Source organism: Bubalus bubalis, chromosome 21 (genome assembly GCF_019923935.1).
Source record: "Bubalus bubalis isolate 160015118507 breed Murrah chromosome 21, NDDB_SH_1, whole genome shotgun sequence".
NCBI classification, from domain to species: domain Eukaryota; kingdom Metazoa; phylum Chordata; class Mammalia; order Artiodactyla; family Bovidae; genus Bubalus; species Bubalus bubalis.
Genome location: NC_059177.1, coordinates 12,892,444 through 12,906,769, shown reverse-complemented (window position 1 = coordinate 12,906,769; position 14,326 = coordinate 12,892,444). Strand labels below are relative to the sequence as shown.

The following is a 14,326-nucleotide window of genomic DNA, read 5'->3' as shown; positions in this document are numbered from 1 at the left end:
ACAGAAACGTGGATCCTGCTCGGAACAGAAACATTTCTAAGGGTGACGGAAAAGAGGACTTAATGTAGGGGGAGCTCCTACTCTGTAGGAAGAGAGGAAAAAAAGAAGCACTCTCTCTTGCAGAAGGGGAAGAGAGTAATTTGGAAGGAACGTGAATACCCTGGAAAAACACTATTTGACTCTCCCAAGGATCTCAGGCTAAATCTTTTCTTAGTCCTTTCAGAAATGTGGGAGGGTGGTGAGAAAATGGAAATGAAAGCACATTTGAGATGGACCCTGCTGCGGAAGGAGCTAGTAGAGCTGAACTGCTGAGAGACTGAATACAAATGGACAACAGCCAGACCGTATATGATAACAGGACTCTGACCCTTGACTTCTCCAGCAGCCAGCGCAGGAAGACACACCACGACTTCTGTAGCAATCAGTCCTCAGTGAACTTGGTCAGTGGCTACCAGCTTTCTTATTTTTTAGCCCCTGTTTCCAATTACATCAATTCAGTCACTCAGTCGTGTCTGACTCTTTGAGACCCCATGGACTGCAGCACGCCAGGCCTCCTTGTCCATCACCAACTCCTGAAACTAGCTCAGACTCATGTCCATCAAGTTGGTGATGCCATCCAACCATCTCATCTTCTGTCATCCCCTTCTCCTCCTGCCTTCAATCCTTCCCAGCATCTGGGTCTTTTCCATTGAGTCAGTTCTTCACATCAGGTGGCCAAAGTATTGGAACTTATGCCTCAGCGTCAGTCCTTTCAATGAATATTCGGGATTGATTTCCTTTAGGATGGACTGGTTGGATCTCCTTGCAGTCCAAGGGACTCTCAAGAGTCTTCTCCAACACCACAGTTTAAAAGCATCAATTCTTCAGGGCTCAGCTTTGTTTATGGTCCAACTCTCACATCCATACATGATTACTGGAAAAACCATAGCTTTGACTAGATGGACCTTTGTCAGCAAAATGATGTCTCTGCTTTTTAATATGCTGTATAAGTTTGTCATAACTTTTTCCCAAGGAGCAGGTGTCTTTTAATTTCATGGCTGCAGTCACCATCTGCAGTGATTTTGGAGTCCAAAAAAATAAAGTCTCTCACTGTTTCCATTGTTTGCCCATCTATTTGCCATGAAGTGATGGGACCAGATGCCATGATCTTAGCTTTTTGAATGTTGAATTTTAAGCTAGCTTTTTCACTCTCCTCTTTCACTTTCATCAAGAGGTTCTTTAATTCCTCTTCACTTTCTGCCATAAGGATGGTGTCTTCTGCATATCTGAGATTACTGAGATTATATTTTTCCCAGCAATTTTGATTCCAGCTTGTGCTTCATCCAGCCCAGCAATTCACATGACGTATTCTGCATCTAAGGTAAATAAGCAGGATGACAATATACAGCCTTGAAGTACTCGTTTTCCAATTTGGAACCAGTCTGTTGTCCCATGTCTGCCTCTAAATATTGCTTCTTGACCTGCATACAGATTTCTCAGGAGGGAGGCAAGGTGGTCTGGTAATACCACCTCTTGAAGAATTTTCCAGTTTGTTGTGATCCACACAGTCAAAGGCTTTAGCGTAGTCAATGAAGCAGAAGCAGATGTTTTTCTGGAATTCTCTTGCTTTTTCTATGATCCGACGGATGTTGGCAATTTGATCTCTAGTTCCTTTACCTTTTCTAAATCCAGCTTGAACATCTGGAAGACTAGTTTCAAGAATTTTGAGCATTACTTTGCTAGCATGTGAGATGAGTGCAATTGTGCAGTAGTTTGAGCATTCTTTGGCATTGCCTTTCTTGGGATTGGAATGAAAACTGACCTTTCCAATTAAGAGAAACCCAAATATGCACCCAAACGAATCATACAGTCTGCCCTGCTCCTAGTTAACCCACTTTCAGCTTCCCCATGCCAACAGCCACTAATCAGAGTGAAGACTTCCCTTTTTCTCATTATAAAGCTTTCCTAGTCCCCTACTTGTCTTTAAATTTCTCCCAACCACAAGCTCTAAATAAAAAACTTCTATTTGTTCCCATTTGGCGGTCCTCATTTATTTCCACAGTTTTCCTAAAGCTCCCACCCAGACATTCTGCATTGCTCATCAGTACGGACCCCAACCTTCAGCCAGGCTCAATACCCACAGGGGCTGCTTGTGGCTTCTCACGTTCTCACCAATTGCAAGACAGCCCTGCATCTGAATCCTGCTGTCTCTGTGTTGAATTCCTCAGATATTTGTTCATTAGTACCTAGGTTTTGTTAGTGGTCCCCGTTTGTTTGGCTTCCTTGGTGGAATCAGGTCATTCTTTTCCAACCCATGTTGCTCTCTTTTGTGGTTCTATTTTGCATTGTGTTGTCTAAAAGTGTCCCAAGTGTATGAAGGAGAATCAGTGTAGAACACACTCATAGGACCTATAAACTTAAATTTGTGGTTCTCAGCAACCCAGAGTCCAGTTAAACAAATTTTGCCAAGTTGCAAATAAAACTAGTTGTGCTTCTTCTTCTATAGCATTTGCTTGTTCTTGGCATTTATCCCAAGAGAATGTTCTCTTTGGTTTTCCACCTGTGATCAAAGGCAGCCAACCATCAGGTGGGGGTTGGGGTGGGGGGTCTAACACACAGGTGTGCATACATCGCTTGGATTCACTGTTGCCTGCTCTCAAAGGATCACTTAGTCTCAGTCCTCTCCCCCTCCTCCAGAAGATGCTCCTCCTTTCTGCTGAGCTCTTGTTACAGTCCTAATTTTTGTACCTATTGTTCTAAGTAGCGTGACTTCATGACGATTTGAATCTTCAGTAGCCACCCTGGGAACACTTGGGTTGAACAAAATTGTTCACTTGAGAGACATCTTAGAAAATAAAGGAGACATCTTAGAAAATAAAGGACTAAGATTTCTCAGTTTTAATGGGCAGTATTTTTTCATGCAGAGGCCTCCAAATGAAATTCTGATCTAAAAGTTGCCTCACTGAAAGATGCTTTGACCAAAGCTAAAAGCCATCTGACAGACTTAAGCAACAACAAACTAGACTTGTTTCCTGAATAAAATCTCCCACTCTGTCCTCCAGTTGCTTCCTTGTATCCAGCTCTCTCGCCTCCCCCTTATCCTTCTGATCTCCACACGTCTGTCAACTCCTCCTTCTTCATTCCCATGTCCAGACCCCCTCCCTTTTCCTACCAACTCTCCTAAAACCCCATATACCTATTGCTTATGAAATTCATCCCTCCCATGAGTCAGGTATGCCTTGGACCTGAGCTGATTTAACAGTTATAATTCAGAATTGCCCTAACCCAGACAAGGCCAGCTGCTATTTGTAGAATTTAGACTTCCTTTGGATACGTATGTCTCAGGATTACTTGAGCTATGCTAACTTGTACACATGTTGGTTAAAATCTCATATGCTCGATCCTGGATGGCAAAACCTGATTGAACTAACACAGAAGGGATTTGCAGAGTCCCTCTGTTGACAATAAACTCAAGAGTCAAAAGAAAGTGAAGTCAGTCGTGTCCGACTCTTTGTGACCCCATGGACTGTATCCTACCAGGCTCCTCCATCCATGGGATTTTCCAGGCAAGAGTACTGGAGTGGATCGCCATTTCAAAAGAGTCATACCCAAAGCATTCTCAATAAAATTCAATTAGATGATAATTTAGTCATGCACACAGAGAAAATATGAAACTGTAAGATTATGGCCATACAATCTACTCCCTCGGGGACACGCCAGTTATCCCCCTACGATCTGGTAACTGGAAGACCCATGCCTTTAGAAATTTCACCTCTGGTATTCTACCCTGCTGCGTGCAGAGATGGCAAAATGTTGCAAGGGACTCATGCATTCAATCTTATCATCAACAGGTTAAACCTACCTTCCTGCATCTTCTTCCTACACAGCCTCAGCCTCCTCATGATCTGAAACCAGGAGATTTCATGTATTAGAAGAGACATCAGAGAAAACCTACTCTTGAACTTCATTGGAAAGGACCTCATCAGGTACTGTAACAACAAATACGGCAGTGAAACTCCAGGGAGTCGGTCCTAATTCAGAATTCCAGATAGCTGACAAGCTGGCAGGCTGTTCCAATAAGGGACCTTACATTTAGGATTCTCCGAAATCCTCTACTCACAGCCAACCTTTGGAAGTAAACAGTTGACGTAGGACCTTTGGAATATGCGGATGACTTAGGATAGTAGACAGCTTCTGCCCAAGGTATGGTGCTAAGACCCCAGACTAATTCCTATTTTGTTATTCATCTACTTGTTTAGTCTTCTCATTTTCTACCTGGTTGTTGTCCATCCCTCCTGGCCCCTTTTCTCTCCTCTTTATTATAATTTTTAGATCAAAGCACACTTTCTAACACCCAAATAGTCGCCACTAACCTGAATCTTACTGGCTGCTGTATATTTCATCCATCACCATGATCATCATGATAAAAACCTCTGGACAATTCCAGTCTCATCGAACAAGATCATAGGGAATCATGGCCAATGGCCCTTGTGTCTACATAATGAAATGAACTTAAATAAATCAACATGTGAATTTGGTAGTGTTCTCTCTTGAAGAAAAAGAACCAATTATTACAGTTGGTTCTACATTTGCATTCAACAACCTTTATGGAATGATGAGTCAGCTATTTGTCACCTGGAAGAGATTCATAGAGATCTAAACCTGTAACTCAGTCACTGATCTCCTGTTGCTAACAGCTCCTTTTCTCCTGGATTTCCATGTGCCCCTTACTGGGTACCACTTCCCTTGCAACCAGAATGTCTGATCTTGTTTTCCCCAGACTAATACCTCAAGCACTTCAGGACTTGCCTATACAAAAAGACCCTAATTTGATATATCACCAACTTAGAAAATTCCAGCTCAGATGCAAGTTTCCAAATGAGCCTACCCTTGATGATTCAAGCATTCCAACTGGGGAGATTACTGACTAATTGTTTATGTGAACAATCAGAGCAGTGTTCCCAATGGTGTGAATCATTCAAGTAGAAAGTACTCTAAGAAGCTTATTAACTTTGGCAGAAGTTATTAGCATCACCATCTCCATCCTAAATGAAATACAGACTGATATTAACTCATTGGCACAAGTTAGTGATGAACAGTTGCACAGCTCTAGACTTCTTGTTGGCTAGTCATGGAGGCATCTGTGCCGTTGCTAACACTTCTTGCTCTACTTAGATTAATGAAACAGGCAAAGTAGAACAGGCGATACAGTGCCTTCAGAAAAAAACTACTTGGCTTTTTCCATGGCCAATGGGATTCATTCACTTGGCCTAGATTGGGCAGTTGGGTTCTTGGTTCTAAGACATCTTATCTTATAGGGACTGTTAATTATTCTTTTCTTTGTCAGAGATCACGATACTGGCCTAAGGCATTTTATCCAGGATCATAACTGGATAAATTGCTCTCTTGCCAGCAAATCACCAAGATGATACAACAACAAAAAGGTCAGGATGATCTTACAGTACAGTTGACCATGGAGGCAATCGAACAATCGCCAAACAGTGACACTCTGGATACGTAGCCTTTCCTGAAATTGGTCTCAACATCATGCAAGTGAAAGGATGACCGAAAGGGGGACTGAGAGGCTGAATATACAAATAGACAATGACTGGTACAGGAAATAGGACAGGAGAATATTGACTCATAACCTCTGCAGCAGCCAGTTCGGGGAGTGAAAACACAAACTCTATAGCAAATGGCACAGAACAATTAGCACTAAGCTAATAATTGCCAACTTTTCTATTTTTTGCTCAAGCTTCCAACCGAGGACCAACCAGAGAAAGCCAAATATGCTTTCCAAACCAACCACATCGACTTCCCACTTCTAGTTAGCCTGCAGCCAGATTTCCTATGCCAGTAAAACCTTCAGTCAGCACATTCTTAAAGCTTTCCTTTTTTCTTTTAGCATGAAGCTTTTCTATACTCCAGCCTGCCTTGATTCTACCAAACACTGGTGATGGGGGATTCTTATTTACATGGTCTCAACTTATTTCCACAGCCCCATCTGGAATTCTAGAAAGAGACAGCCTCACTTGGATCCCATCTGGCAACACAGAGCAGCTGCTGTCAAATAGAAATGGAGTTGTGGCAGACTGAAGGTGAGAAAGAGCAGGAGGTGGCACCCTGGTACTCCCTTGGCTCTTATCCAGGAGAGAAGGAATTCATAAATCTCTATATACTCCCTGTGAAAGAGTATGGAAGGTACCAGGAGTTGAGCGCTACCAAGCTTGTAGAGGCCACTGCTGGGAGGGACTGGGCAATACTGCTGCAGTGGATATGAGGTGGCTTGCCACAGGACCTGATGCAGGGATTTGTCAGAAATTCAAAGGATCAGTGATGACCTTAAGAGCCAGAGTGGGGTTCAATCATCAAGGGAAGGACCCCAGATCCTCACCATGCCACAAATACTGATTAGTTAGTTGTTGTATAACAAATCATCTCAGAATTTAGCAACTTAAAACAGTAAGCATTTATTTAGCTCATCATTCTGTGGGTTGGCTGAGTGGTTCTTTGAATTGGGCTGGCTCAACTTGTATTGCTAGGTCCATTCAGGAAGCAGGTTGACTGGTGGCTGGATGATCTAGGATGACCTACCTCACTAAGCTCACCTGGCAGTTATTTTAGTGATTTTCTGTGCTTTCCCTTTGCTATTTTTGTTCTGTCTCCACTATTCTGAAAATAAACCACGATTGCAATTTTAAGGCAATTATAAAATCTTTTCTGAATATTTGTCAGCTAATAACAGTGATGCTCCTAGTTGTAATTTACCTGGCTGTCCCCTTCTAACATGAATTTTCAACATCTTTCCACGCATGACCGTAAAACTGAAACACACTACAGACTCTACAACATTTTTTAAGATGAGCAGGAAACAGGCTCTGGGAAGGGCTGTCCACACTGACGTTTGAGTTATTTGAAGTTCTCTTATTTCTTTGCCATATGATAAATGAGAATGTAATGGCCATCATGTCTGTTTTAAAATTTTTATTGCAGTATAGTTGCTTTACAACACATCAGTCAGAATCAGTTCAGTTCAGTTCAATTCAGTCGCTCAGTCATGTCCGACTCTTTGTGACCCCATGAATCACAGCACACCAGGCCTCCCTGTCCATCACCAACTCCTGGAGTTCATTCAAACTCACATCCATCGAGTCCGTGATGCCATCCAGCCATCTCATCCTCTGTCGTCCCCTTCTCCTCCTGCCCCCAATCCCTCCCAGCATCAGAGTCTTTTCCAATGAGTCAACTCTTCACATGAGGTGGCCAAAGTACTGGAGTTTCAGCTTTAGCATCTGTCCTGCCAATGAACACCCAGGACTGATCTCTTTTAGGATGGATTGGTTGGATCTCCTTGCAGTCCAAGGGACTCTCAAGAGTCTTCTCCAACACCACAGTTCAAAGGCATCAATTCTTCAGCACTCAGCTTTCTTCACAGTCCAACTCTCACATCCATACATGACCACTGGAAAAACCATAGCCTTGACTAGATGGACCTTTGTTGGCAAAGTAATGTCTCTAGCTTTTGAATATGCTATCTAGGTTGGTCATAACTTTCCTTCCAAGGAGTAAGCGTCTTTTAATTTCATGGCTAGCCATTTTCAAAAAACTTATGAGCAATAAATGCTGGAGAGGGTGTGGAGAAAAGGGAACCCTCTTGCACTGTTGGTGGGAATATGGATTGGTACAGCCACTATAGAGAACAGTGCAGAGGTTTCTTAAAAGCTACACATACAAGTAATAGATGATGGGATGGCACCCCACTCTTGCCTGGAAAATCTCATGGATGGAGAAGTCTGGTGGGCTGCAGTCCATGGGGTAGCTACGAGTCAGACACGACTGAGCGACTTCACTTTCACTTTTCACTTTCATACATTGGAGGAGGAAAAGGCAACCCACTCCAGAATTCTTGCCTGGAGAATCCCAGGGACGGGGGAGCCTGGTGGGCTGCCATCTATGGGGTCGCACAGAGTCAGACACGACTGAAGCGACTTAGCAGCAGCAGCAGCAGCAATTCCACTCTTCAGCATATACCTGGAAAAAAACATAATTCCAAAAGATACATGCATCCCAATGTTTATTGCAACAGTATTTTCAATAGCCAGACATGGAAGCAACCTAAATGTCCATCAACAGAGGAATGGATAAAGAATATTTGGCCATCAAGTCTTTTGACTTAAATCTCTAATGATGAGCTCTGCCATATGGTAACTGCATGTATCATTAAGGAAGTCCTACAATTCAGTGAACCAAATTCAATTAATATTACTGGAAGGAAACACTGCTTCATTAACAAAAAGGCTCCCAGGGTTTACTATACAAGGAGAGAGAGAGATTCTGGAGGACTGGATGACATTTTAGACATCATTCTATTCTCTCACCAAAATTTATTTCCTGTAGGTGCTCGTGGCTCTGTCTATTATGTTGACCTCAATTGATTGCTACCCTTCCTCTAATAAACATATCCAAACAGGGATACAAATCCTTTCCTTACCTCCAGAGGACACTTGAGATAAGATTTAAAAAAAAATTAAAGATCAGAGGAAAGTGAAAACTATAATAAAGAGAGTACTATTTTTTGAGACCAATGTTTCCCAAATTTTGTTCCACAGAATATTAACTTGGGGAACTATTAGAGGATGTTCCACGAGAAAGATGCTTGTTGGTTGAACAAAGTTGGAAAATGGTATATACTATACATATTCCATAGATACTAAAACATAACATGAGCCTAACAAAGGCTCTGAGAAGTCCTATAACAGACCTCTAGCTTTTCCTCATCCACTGATTCTCAAGTTTACAAAAGTATAGAATCTTTTATTTTAGTATATAACCAGTGTTCTATGGACAGCATGTCTTATGATATCAGTTTGGACACTTGTACTGTATGTTCTTCCCTAATGGCTCAGATGGTAAAGAATCTTCCGACCATGCAGGAGACCTGGCTTCGATCCCTGAGTCGGGAAGATCCCCTGGAGAAGGGAGTAGCTACCCACTCCAGTATTCTTGCCTGGAGAACTCCATGGACAGAGGAGCCTGGCGGGCTGCACTCGCAAAGAGTCAGATGACTGAGCAACTAACACACACACTGTGTCTCAACTATTACAAATGGGATCCTATAAGGCAGAGATTGTGCTGGAGTCTCTTCTTTTCCTCATCCCCCTTCAGCTATCCTTAAAAAGTTCAAGATGAACTTCTCTTTGATTAGACAAAGGGAAGGAGTTCAAGGCCTTCTCATGACTACCTGAACTCTGCACTCACAGTTCTGCTTTTCTCTCTGAGAAGCCCTTCCTTTTCAAGATGAGTAGTACCTGGAATGTCCTCTCTCACAAGACAGAAGAGAACTGTAGAATAGTCATGAGCAAGAACTCTGGAGTCTGACTTCACCCCATCTTAACTGAAATCTCTGTGCTTCAGTTTTCTCATGTATAAAGTGGTAATAATAGTAACTACCTCATAGGATGTTATAAGTATCACGTGGATTTAAGCATGTGAACTATTTAGAACAAGGTCTGGCATATAGGGGATATTCTGTAGATGTCAGTAATTAGTTAGTTTCACTTAGATTTGGCAGTCCACAGAAGAATATCACCATCAGACTGCAATGCTGATTTCAAAATTCACACAAGAGGGACACATCTTGAGGAGCTAGAGAACTGTTTTATTCTAGTTGCAAATATTTTGACAGCATGATTTTCTATGTAGTACTACAATAGTTAATTGACATATTTTTCATTTTCATTTTTATGTTTCATAATTACAAAAGTGACACTTCATAGCATTGGGAGGCTGTAAAACATAAAGAGGCATTAAAGGGAGAAATGTGCTCAAATTGTCTGTCTTTAGAAGCTCCAGTGGTCATATTTCGTTTCATACACATATACGTACATATGACATAATATACGTCTAGAAATATTTTTCACTTGGCAAAGAATCATGTACACTTATCCATGTCAATTAATATTCCTTAGAAACACTACTTTAACAGTTGCAGGCTAGCCCATCCTGTGAATATATTATGGTTCATTCCTGAACGGTTTACTCACAGGGATGATCTGGTGAATTACCCATCATAAGACCAGTGTTTTAGCAGAAGGAACCCAAACAGTCTTCCTCTGCTGAAAAATTATTAAACCCTGTTAGTTCTGTCCATTGGATTTTCCACTCACATACCATGTCTACCTCCCAATCTTCATTATTTTTGAAGGCAAATGAATTCAAGTCAAGCACGTCCGCAAGTCAGCTAGAGAAAATCAAAACACTTGAAGACAAGGCTTATTAAGTAAGATGAAAGGAACTAGTGTTCTTTTGGCCACTATCTGTTGATTCTTTCTACACTTATTCAAGGATTAGCAACATTTCTTTCTTCACATTTTGCTTAGTGTCCTTCTACTTTATATAAAAATGGATGCATCTCATTCCATAACATGTGAGGGCAAAATATTGGCCAACACATCCCTCCTTTACTCTGGGGAGAAATCATGAAGAGCTCTGGTATGTTTCAGGGCTAATATATGGTAGGAAATAAGATATCCAGAAATACAAATACTAAAGCATCCAAAATACAAAATTTGCTCTTAATGGAATTTTTTTCTCATGGTCTTCTATGTTTCAAATTATGCAAGTAGAATAAAGTAATGAGTGAATTTGCTCTGGTGCCGTGATGATGGCAGAATCTACAAAGCAATGAATGATCAATCAGTTGGAAACATCACAGCAACCAAATTCTCACATTAGAGGCAGTGAGATACAGAGCATATCATGCATTGAATATTATTATTTTTTACATTTTGCCAACTGTCACTTTCTCATAGTCCTCTAGGAAGGACCCAGGTATGGCCACCACATGTTTCACCCCCTGACCACAGTGGTAGAGCTAATTACCCAAGCAAGATCACTGATATTCAGTTGAGGGACTTTCACTCCACTATTAAAAAAGAGAGACTATTAATAAAACCAGACCTGACATGAATAGAATAAATGCCAGAGCTGCTTACAGCCATCTTTCTGAGAACAAAGGCATGTGCTGCATAAGAAATCATTCCAACTTACTTAGTTCATGATTCTGTGGGCTGCCATTGTGAGCTCCTTGGAAGAAAAGCTATGACAAACCTAGACAGTGTATTAAAAAGCAGAGACATCACTTTTCTGAGAAAAGTCCATGTAGTCAAAGCTATGGTTTTTCCAGTAGTCATGTACAGATGTGAGAGTTGGACCATAAGGAAGGCTGCTGCTGCTGCTACTAAATTGCTTCAGTCGTGTCCGACTCTGTGCCACCCCATAGACTGCAGCCCACCAGGCTCCACCATCCCTGGGATTCTCCAGGCAAGAACACTGGAGTGGGTTGCCATTTCCTTCTCCAATGCATGAAAGTGAAAAGTGAAAGTGAAGTTGCTCAGTCATGTCTGACACTTAGCAACCCCATGGACTGCAGCCCACCAGGCTCCTCCGTCCATGGGATTTTCCAGGCAAGTGTACTGGAGTGGGTTGCCATTGCTTTCTCCAAAAGAAGGCTGAGCACCAAAGAATTGATGCTTTTGAACTTTGGTGCTTCATAAGACTCTTCAGAGTCCCTTGAACAGCAAAGAGATCAAACCAGTCAACCCTCAGTTCAGTTCAGTCGCTCAGTTGTGTCCAACTCTTTGTGACCCCATGGACTGCAGCATGCCAGTCAACCCTAAAAGAAATCAAGTCTGAATATTCATTGGAAGGACTGGTGCTAAAGCTCCAGTACCAAGGCCACCTGATGCAAAGAGCCAACTCATTGGAAAAACCCCATCAGGGTTTCTGGGAAAGATTCAGGGAAGGAGGATAAGGGGGCAACAGAGGATGAGATGGTTGGATGGCATCACCGACTCAATGGAGGAGTTGGAGCAAACTTTGGGAGATAGTGAAGGACAGGGAAGCCTGGCTTGCTGCAGTTCATGGGGTCACAAGAGTCGGACACGACTTAGTGATTGGACAACAACGTGAGCTGGGCTCAGCTACATGGTTTTTCTGGTCTTGACTGGACTCACCCCCTACACGAATGGGCAGCCCCTGGATGAGCGGGGCCTGGCTGGGCTAGGATGGCCTCACTGGGGATGGCTTGTGTCTAGTCCATGTGGCCTCTCACCATCCAGCGAACTAGCCCAGGCTTATTCACATGGCAGAGGTATGGTTCCAGAAAAGTGACCAGTACCATGCAGGGCCTCTTAAAGACTAGACTGTCAACTGGGATGGCCTCAGGCTCCCCACTGCATTCTAGTTGTCAAAATAAGTCTCAAGTCTAGTCCAGATTTAGAGCAGTGAAGAAATCAGCTTCATCTCTGTGTAGAAATAGCTATCAAGTCACATCACATGGAGGCCTAGATAGAGGGAGGGAAATCGTTATGGCCATCTTATGAATAATCTCCATCCATGTGTCCATCATCTGGCCACAATTTTCATGTCCTTTTCCTGTGCAAAGTACCCTTACCTCCTCCCAATACCTCCTTCCCTCTGGATTGGGATCCACAGTCTGGGGACCTACATTCTGCCATGAGGCCTCCCTTGATTGGAGGCCATTGAATTAAAAAGACACGCCCAACACACAAATGAGAAATGTGGACAGAATTACCAAAATGGACTTTCTCATTCAAAATACCATGTCGAGGTATACCATGCTGTGAAAAACTTTGTAAATTTCAAGGAGCAAAAGACCCCATCCTTGTTGGAGAGGGCCATTAAGAGGATGTGGCATTGAGCCTCAAGTTGGGCCTGACCTCGGAATGTTTGTTCTGCCCAGCATTCCCATACCAGGAGCTGTTTCAGGGATACAGCCTTAAGAGCATAAGGTGTTAAGACCATCTGGACAGTTGACGTGATTGAGCCCAGTTAAGGCTTCTATATAAACTTTTAACATTCTGGCAAGCAGATGAGATCTGAGATCTACTCGTCTTGAGCTGGCAAAACAAGCCTCCTATGTAAGTTCCCTTGCTCGTTGAACCTGCCAACTACTAATCTAGAATGGTCCTCCTCTTTTTTCAGTCCCTCCTTGCCCTTTGTATGCAGGGCCCAGTTTGCAAACCATCACAGAGCAGGAGAGTCCGTACATGTGCAAGCTGCAGAGACAGTCCCAGCAAGAGGCACGGAGGCATTCTTTAAGAAGCTGTTTTCTTCTTTGGTCTCTGCAGGTGCTGACAATACAAATCCTGATTCTAAGTGACTTGGCCAGATTCCTATCTGCAGATCACCAGGATTTTCTGGTAAATAAAACATTCATGCATTTTTTATTAGTGCATGATGCTTTTTTTTGAAGTTGTGGTTGCCATTTTAGAGTACATTCTAAATCTTGATGTTTAGTACAAGATTTGTTGAGTGAAATAGTCACACTGTTTTATCATTAAAATTTAAGGTTTTCTGTAAAATGTCAGGTTTTTTTTTTTTTGTTTTCTACTAAATCTAAGATTTAGTAGAGTCCTAGTATTAATTGATTGGAGAAGGAAATGGCAACCCACTCCAGTGTTCTTGCCTGGAGAATCCCAGGGACGGGGGAGCCTGGTGGGCTGCCATCTATGGGGTCGCACACAGTCGGACACGAATGAAGCCACTTAGCAGCAGCAGCAGGATTAATTGAGTCCTAGCATGTAGCAGCAGCAACAGCAGCATGTAGTTTTGTTAACTCAAGTTTTCCTAAATCTTAGGTAGCTTTTTAACACTTTTTAAGCTTTTTGTTCTGGAGAAGGCAATGGCAACCCACTCCAGTACACTTGCCTGGAAAATCCCATGGATGGAAGAGCCTGGTAGGCTGCAGTCCATGGGGTCGCTAAGAGTCAGACATGACTGAGCGACCTCACTCTCACTTTTCACTTACATGCATTGGAGAAGGAAATGGCAACCCACTCCAGTGTTCTTGCTGGAGAATCCCAGGGACGGGGGAGCCCCATGGGCTGCTGTCTATGGGGTCACACAGAGTCGGACACAACTGAAGCGACTTAGCAGCAGCAGCAAGCTTTTTGTTAAGAGACAGTATACCTGTAGACAAGTACACATACCATACGTGTGTAACTTGATGAGTTTTCCAATTGCACACATTAGTGTGAACAGCATGCAGATCAAAAACCAGGATGTTACCACTATCCCTATAGTTGGTAGGGCTTCCCAGCCTCAATGTTACTGAGGTTTCAGGCTGGACAGTTCTTGCTGTGGGGAGCTGTCCTGTGCCTTGCAGGTGTTTAGCCCCACCCCTGGGCTCTACCCACTAGCTGCCAGTGGCAACCCTCCTTCCCAGTAAGACACCCAAAAGTGTCTTTCCAGACACTGCCAGATATCCCTTGTGAGTCAAATTATACCCTGTTGAAAATCACTGCCTCTAGGGTAACCATTATTA

The 14,326-nt window shown here is 42.8% G+C and overlaps 1 long non-coding RNA gene across 3 annotated transcripts in view; it reads left to right on the top strand.

Moving 5' to 3' along the window:
- Window positions 1-3,829: 3,829 nt before the first annotated feature.
- LOC102399284 overlaps window positions 3,830-14,326 on the top strand; it is a 211,810-nt gene continuing 201,313 nt past the window's right edge. For all 3 annotated transcript variants that reach the window (XR_328346.4, XR_006547204.2, XR_003105533.3), the window contains exons 1-3: window positions 3,830-3,965; window positions 5,978-6,077; window positions 13,131-13,202. This is a non-coding gene — a long non-coding RNA (uncharacterized LOC102399284). The remainder of the gene's footprint in view (window positions 3,966-5,977; window positions 6,078-13,130; window positions 13,203-14,326) is intronic.